This window comes from Hylobates moloch, unplaced genomic scaffold (genome assembly GCF_009828535.3).
Source record: "Hylobates moloch isolate HMO894 unplaced genomic scaffold, HMol_V3 SCAFFOLD_2566, whole genome shotgun sequence".
NCBI lineage: Eukaryota > Metazoa > Chordata > Mammalia > Primates > Hylobatidae > Hylobates > Hylobates moloch.
Window position 1 is genome coordinate 1 of NW_026654841.1, and position 8013 is coordinate 8013.

At 44.2% G+C, this 8013-nt stretch overlaps 1 long non-coding RNA gene across 1 annotated transcript; it reads right to left on the reverse strand.

Annotated features, from left to right (window-relative positions):
* Positions 1-359: 359 nt before the first annotated feature.
* On the reverse strand, positions 360-7953 carry LOC116465000 (uncharacterized). The gene is made up of 4 exons (XR_009212332.1): positions 7907-7953; positions 4550-4650; positions 2662-2768; positions 360-445 (listed from the first exon to the last, which is right to left on the reverse strand). It is a non-coding gene; the product is annotated as an uncharacterized LOC116465000 (long non-coding RNA).
* Between the last annotated feature and the right edge of the window lie 60 nt (positions 7954-8013).

Genomic DNA, 8013 nt, shown 5'->3' on the forward strand with positions numbered 1-8013 from the left:
TACCACAGTTTCTAGAATGTTTAGTATATTTACAGATTTCTGTTTCAGGCTGAAAAAAGAACAACAAATAAATCTCATCAGGGCCTTCTGTTGTTGATTTAGTTTAAAATAGCTGTAGTTAAAAAAACAGATCTATTTCACAGCAGGAAGACAACACTGTCACCTAAAACTGAAACTAACACAAGCAACATCTGCTACAGTGAGGAGTTACACCTTATAAATAACCACCAAACTAAACAACAGCACCATTGCTTCTTCATCTAGTCCTGGAGAAACCATAAATTCTCTTCATATCCTAAATTGAAAAGCCCTACATTTGTCCCAAGACCAGCATATTACTGGCATGGCTATAGACGTAGCTGTCACACTCACCTCTTTCAATGCCCAGGTCGGATGAGTTGCGAGGATTTCATAATCTCCAGGCAGAACTTTAAAAAATGCAAACCTAAGAAATGAAAAATAACCATTTAACTTTCTCCAAACAACCCAAGTATTCCTAATTGTATGACTAACGTTGGCAGCACAAGAAAGCAATGTTGGAATTATCGCAAACTTTCATTAGCTTGTTAAATGAGCACGAATGAAATTCAATCCTTCACTGTACAAATCTGCATAAAAGAGCGCTTATTGAGCACTTACTGTATGCCAAGAGGGGTGCTCCATGTGCTGATAGGAAGGAGGAGTGCTTATGTCTCCCTTAATCTCAAGAATTTCTGGCATAAAACCATTCCTTGTAGCACAGCAGGAATCAGTCACAGAACATTTGACTGGGTTTGACAGAGGTGACAGGCGTGAACTGACAAGGAGAAGGGGACAGAGTGTCCAAGGGAACACGTGGGAAGGGCAAAGTGGGGTGAAAAGAACAGAACAGATGCACAGGCTGAGGGAGACGCTGACCCAAGATGATGCCAGTGACACAGGGCGGGGTAAACTATGACAAGCATTGAATCCCAGAAAAAAAGCCTTTAGAGAAACACAGATAAGCCATTCTGGGTTTTTGCACAAAGAAACTGAGATAAGAAACCAGCAGCTCAGGAAAATTACTAGCCATAGACCGACTAACACCAGAGTGAGCCGAGCTAAAGCTGGAAATGCTGCTGCCAGTATACTAACATGTTTATCCCTTCAAATTTGTAAGGCAACTGACAAATTAGAAGACTAAGTCCAGTGAAATGAACTAGAAAACGCATTTGATTTCTTCTTCTGTGGTATTTTATTATATCAAATCTTGCCTGTAATAACTGGATAGGGCTTGGAAATCACATTACTACAAAGTCTCGGTAAGATTGAGCTTCTGTTTCACTTTCATAATAGCCCAGTGCTACATGTTTCATTGTTGCAGTTAGTGCAGATGAAAGGTATTCAGAAGGCTCAAGACACTGCTTTTTTCTAGTAAGGTCAACACCAAACTACTAGCCCAGAAAAAAAATTACAGCTCCATATTCCTGCTACACACCAGGGCTGGAGAGGCACCAGTCAAGCAGAAGTAAATGTTATTTCAAAAATGAAAACTAGTTTCAACAATAATAACTTTAAAATTGAATAACTTACTGATAGACTCATTATAAACTTCTATTTTGCAATTCAGCCAGTTTGTATATTAACAGAGTTAGTAATGATTTGAACGCTTTCAGAATTATCAGTTTGAACTATTCTGGTGTTAATCTTGGCATACCTGTTAACATTTACAACTCAACTATATACATCCATTAAAAAAATGCTTTAAATCTGACTCAGTAAGGTCAGCTAGGCATCAGTTCCAACTACAAAACAGTTTTGATATAATAATGATAATGATGTTTTTCTAATCATAACTGAGCTAATCTATTTGAGCTAATATGCCAGGCAGCTTGAAGTAATAATATTAATTTCATCTTTCCAGTAACCTTAGAAGATAGGTTTCACAATTATCTTAATTTACAAAAGAGGAAACTGAGGCACAGAGGGGTTAAGGAACTTGCCCTAGGTCAACCAGCCAGCAGATGGGGGAGCTGGGATTCAAGCCCAGGCTGGCAAACTCCAGAGCCAGGCTGAGCTGCTAAATGAAGATCCACTAAGCCCCAGGCCTTGAAGCAGGTGCTTTATGGGTATTAACTCTTTTTTTGTTTGTTTGAGACAGGGTCTTGCTCTGTTGCTGAGGCTGGAGCACAGTGGCACATGATCACGGCTCACTGCAGCCTCAACCTTCCAGGCTCAAGGAATCCTCCTGCCACAGCTTCCTGAGTAGCTGGGACCACAGGAGCATGCCACCACACCCAGCTAATTTTTTCCCCCATGGGACTCTGCTTGATATAATTTTTTAAATTATTTGTGGAGATCGAGTCTCCCCATGTTGTCCAGGCTGGTCTCGAACTCCTGAACTCAAGTGATCCTCCCATCCTGGCCTCCCAAAGTGCTGGGATTATAGGCGCAAGCCAATGTGCCTGGCCAGTATAAACTCATATTTAATCACCCCATCAATGCTAGGCAACATGGGTCAAACGGATTCCATTTCACATGTGGGGAACTCAGCACTATGAGGGGCATGAACTCACCCAAAGTTAAGAGGCTGAATCAGGATCTGAACCCAGGACTCCCTGAATCCAAACTCCCAAACTCAGCTCCATGACCCCTGTCACAGCCTGGCTCTAAGGCAACACTGGGAGACAGGATGCTACTCACTTTCCGCCGGGCTGTGTAACTGTGGACTGGATCTTTGCTTCGGTCCCAGTGTTTCTCAGAGACACCTGAACTCCCGCAGGACCCAGGGGCTGCCCTTTGCTGAGGACCTGCCATGGAGAAGAAGGTTAGGGCCCACCCAGCAAAGCACTCTCCTCTCAAAGCACTGGCAGTCCTGCTTACAACCCCCAGGTGGAGCCAGGAACCTTCTTTGGGTCAAGAATCCCATTGAAAAGATGATATAAATCATGGATATGTTTCCTAGGGATGAGGCAGGAGAGGGAACAGTAACAGTAAAATAAGACTCTATTTCAATGAATCTAAGACATCATCAGTTAGAGATTCACCACTATTGGTCTGGGCGGGTGTGGTGGCTCACACCTGTAATCCCAGCACTTTGGGAGGCTGAGGCAGGCAGATCACTTGAGGTCAGGAGTTTGAGACCAGACTGGCCAACATGGTGAAACCCTGTCTCAACTAAAAATATAAAAATTAGGTGGGCGTCATGGCACATGCTTGTAATCCCAGCTACTCATGAGGCTGGGGCAGGAGAATCACTTGAACCCAGGAGGTGGAGGTTGCAGTAAGCTGCGAGCGCGCCACTGCACTCCAGTCTGGGCGACAGGGAGACTCCATCTTAAAAAAAAACTTAAGTAAATATGCATAAAAATAAAAATATAAAAATTAGCTGGGTCTGGTGGCACATGCTTGTAATCCCAGCTACTGGAGAGGCTGAGGCAGGAGAACTGCTCGAACCCAGGAGGTGGAGGTTGCAGTGAGAGAGACTGCACTACTGCACTCCAGCTTAGGGCCACAGAGCGAGACTCTGTCTCAAAAAAAAAGGATTCACCATTATTCTGCAAACCATTGAGAAAGAAAAAACTACCCAAGATCCCCATCTCTAACAAGAAGCCCAGACATACAGCTGGGACGGAAGGGCCTCCCGCTCCCCGCAAAGGTAGAGGAGAAAGAAGCCCATCATGAAGAAAAGGACAGGAAGGAAGGGAAGCACATCTCAACCTCAGGCACAGGGTGGGCGGAGGAAAAACGACTCTCCCAGGAGAATCTGAATCGCGGGAGCTGGGGCACACACCCCTTAGCACTCTGAATTCACACCACCACGGTGGTCCAAAAAAATCTCAGAATTTAAATGATAGGAATCCTCCCAGGTGAGTGGCAGAAGCAGATGCATGCTCTCTCTGGAAGAAGGTGACTTCAGTTCACCCACAGGGACAGCAAGATGCCGAAAAGCTTAGGGAGTGTGTCCTTCCAACTCGGCATCCCTGTGAAAGGCCATCCCTGGGATAAACACTAACAGCGGCTGGGTGCACAGCGTACACCTGTAATCCCAGCACTTTGGGAGGTGGAGGGGGGGCGGATCACCTGAGGTCAGGAGTTTGAGACCAGCCTGGCCAATACAGTGAAAGCCCGTCTCTACTGAAAATACAAAAATTAGCCAGGCATGATGGCACACACTTGTAATCCTAGCTACTCGGGACGGTGAGGCAGCGGGAGGGTGAGGCAGGAGAATCACTTGAACCCGGGAGGTGGAGGCTGCAGTGAGTAAAGATTGCGCCACTGCACTCCAGCCTGGGCAACAGAGCAAGACCTTATCTCAAAATAAAAAATTAAAAAATTAAAAAATTAAAACACCAACAGCCTATGCTCTGGGAGCAGAGGGGATGACCAGCAACCTCAATCTCACTCCTAAATACACCTGCTGCGTTCTACACAGGATGAAATACAGAGTTCACAGGCTCTCTTGCCCCTTATCCATGGGTCCCCTGTGGGATCAAAGTCCCCAGGTTAAAATATCCTGCATTTTTTTAAAAAAGGATTTAGTATACATTATAGAGTGAACAGGAAAAATAATCAAGTTCCAAAGACAAACCTTGCCGTTCACAGAGAACCCAGTGAAGACAAAGTTGATGTCCCCGCCCTTTGTGCAGATGTCACTGACTCCGTCCACATGGAGCTCCACGGTCGTCGGCTCTGAGGAACGAAGCAGGGGAGGAAACGAGGGCACAAGACACAGAGGCAAGCTTAGCTTTGGGGTACAGTGAACCTGTCTAAGTAGAACGTATTTTTATTGTTAAGTTTTAGATTTACTTTTGAACACTTAATACACTCATGTGTTTCCAAATCCAAAGGTACAAAAAGGTATTCTGGAAAAAGTCTCCCTCTCACCCCTATCCCCCTAGCCTCCTGGTTTCCTGCGCCAGAGGGAACTCGTGTTCAGAGTATAAAATAATTTTACAACAGCCTTTCGGCCAAGTTATATCTTAGGGTTCCAGTGAAAATTCAGTGAGCACCAAATAATTTTACTTCCTGAATGCTCATCACTGACCAGGCACTAAGCTGAGTGCCTTTAATCCTCACAATTATCTTAAGAGACAGGCAGTAATAGCTGCAATTTACTGAGGGGTAAATTGAGGCACAGAAAGGTTAAAGGAGCTCCCAAGATCACAGAGCTTCTGAGTGACACAGCCCCAATTCAACCCTAAAAGTCTGGCTCCGGATCTGTTCTCTGACCAAGTTACATGAGCTCAGCCATGTTAAACCAGGACCACAAACTCCAGGGCCACAGGGGCCTCATGGGTTCGAAGCGAGCGGAGCATCCTTGGGGGGACTGTGGCAAATTGAAAGGAGATAACCGCCAGTCAACTCTGCCAACCATTGCCATGCTTTGCCAGAGCTTCCAACTTCTCCGAAAAACTGGAAATCTGAATTTTATATACCATCTCTTGATTTTTCAATATCAACAATTAACTCCATTTTTTCTTAACTGAAGAGTTCATCATAGTACGGGTTAAGGTTGAGTTTTTGAAAGGTTAGGAAGAATGTGGGGTAACGAGTAGAGAAAAAAATGGAAAACCATGAGATGAGATTTTCAGGTAAGATGAATTACACACATGCTTGCATGCATACGTGCACACACACACACACACACACACACAGACTCCAATAAAAAATGGGCAAAAGACTTGAATGGGAATCTTACAAAAATACCTAGCCCATGGCAAATAAACATAAACATATGAAAAAGTGTGCAACCTCATTGGCCATCAGAGGAATGTAAATCAAGGCCACCGTGAGGTAATATCACACCCCCACCAGAAGGGCTAAAATTAAAAAAACTGACTATACCAAGTGTAGGTTAGGATGTGGAGCAATGGAAACCCTTGTACACTGCTGGGAGAACACAAACTGGTGCATCCACTTTTGATGTGTGCAAACACCTAAAGCTGAGCACGTATCAACTTTATGGCTCAGCAACTTTACGCCTGTGATATACTCAGCAGAAATGCAGACACACGTATATCAAAATACACATACAAGAATGTTCACAGGAGCGCTACTCTTAGTGGCCAAAATTCAGAAGCAACCCAAATGGCCATAAACAGAAGAGATCACTGATATAAAATACAAATATAAAATATAAATATAGGCCAGGCGCATGCCTGTAATCTCAACACTTTGGGAGGCCAAAGCGGGCAGATCACTTGAGGTCAGGAGTTCGAGACCAGCCTGGGTCAACATGATGAAACCCCATCTCTACTAAAAATACAAAAACCAGCCGGGTTGGGTGGTGCGCACCTGTAATCCCATCTACTCAGCAGGCTGAGGCACAAGAATTGCTTGAACCAGGGCAGAAGTTGCAGTGAGCCGAGATCGCACTCTAGCCTGGGCAACAGAGCGAGACTCAGTCTCAAAAAAAAGAAAAAAATAAATAAGATAAAACATAAATATTTTATAAAATATAAATAATTTTATATTTATGCATCAGAATTCTGAACAGCAAAGAGAATGAACTAAAGCTACAAATGATACAGATAAAGCTCATAATGTTGAGTGAAAGAAACCAGATATTAAAAAGTACCCTGCATGACTGCATTTGTATAAAATTCAAAACAGACCAAACGGATCTCTGATTTGTAGAAGGTCAGGGTGGTGGTCACCTGGAGGGTGGGGCGGGATGGCTAATGAGCACCCAGGATGGGGACTTCTGGGGTGCTGGGGAAGTGCTATCTCATCATCTGGATGGTGGGTACATGGGTGTCTTCACTTAGTGAAAATTCATCCAAGGCACTTTTCTGAAAGTATAATTCCATTAAAAAGCTTATCAACAGCACCAGTTGGGGGTAGGGTGGGGGGTGCCAAACACAACACTCCTCCAAGCCACCAATCTGGACTTCTGCTTTGGCCATGAGCAGGGCTGCATTCCTCTCCAGCTTTCTGGAACGTACCAGCCAGGCACCCCCAGCCCTACCCCTGACTACAAACTGATAAAAGAGCTGCTCTCACAGAGCCAAATTAGCTGTCAGCTGCCTGAGCTTCACTTTAGCCTTGGTGATGGCAGGCGCTAAATTCTTCCTTGTCTAATGCACAAGCAAGCCTGATATCAACAACGGTGATCCGTACTCCTCTCCCCAAGCCATGGACTGGGGTCACCCACACCTGCTCTACTGAAACATCAAGAGTCTCCTCTTCAAAAATGTAAACTACATCAAAACAGACCCTCTCTTCTGATTTCAACCCCATCCCCAACTCTCCAGCTATGCTTGAAGGCAGTTATATGAGGAAGGTTTGGAGCTTTTGTTGGGATGTGTGCAGAAGGGCTGTTTCTGAATACTGAGTACTTGCTAATTACGTGCCAGCCACTCTGAACACTCAGTATTGGTTTATTAATCCTCCAAGTACCCAGTGGGGCAGGGACTATACCCTGGCTCGACAGTGAGGAGCCAGGCTGACACAGGGGAAGTAACTTGCCCAAGGTTATTTAGCGGGTAAGGCTTAAGGGTGACAGTCTTCTCATCTCGTGGGACATAAATCTGGATTTTTATGACAAATCTCACAATGTTTAAATGTTTCAATTAATTCCACAAAAAATTAAAAAGCTGAGGGGGCTAAAAAAGAAGCCATCCTGGGACAGGAACCAAGTGCCCACTCTTGATTTCTATACTCTTCTATGGCCACGTAATGAGGGAAACTGCAAGGGAAGAGTTTACAGAAAGGTAGAAGAAAAGATGTCTGTTTTTCAAAGGTGACAGAAAGTCTTAAGGTAGATTAAGGTAAATCTGAACTAAACCAGAGTGATGGGGGCAGGGAGGGGAGGAATACAAACCCTCTTCCATACTGGAAATGATCCTTAATATTTTAGTAGTTTATGCATTCTGCTAGCCTAAATTAATATTCGGCGTATCATCTAACCTTTTACAAAGAATGTCTGGTGATTCAGTTAACTTACCAAAACTCCACCCTAGGGGAGGCTCAATCTTCAGAATGAAATCCCCCTAAAAGGAAAAAAAGAAAATGTAATTTCAAGAAATGAGAATTGTGACTCTGGCTTAATTT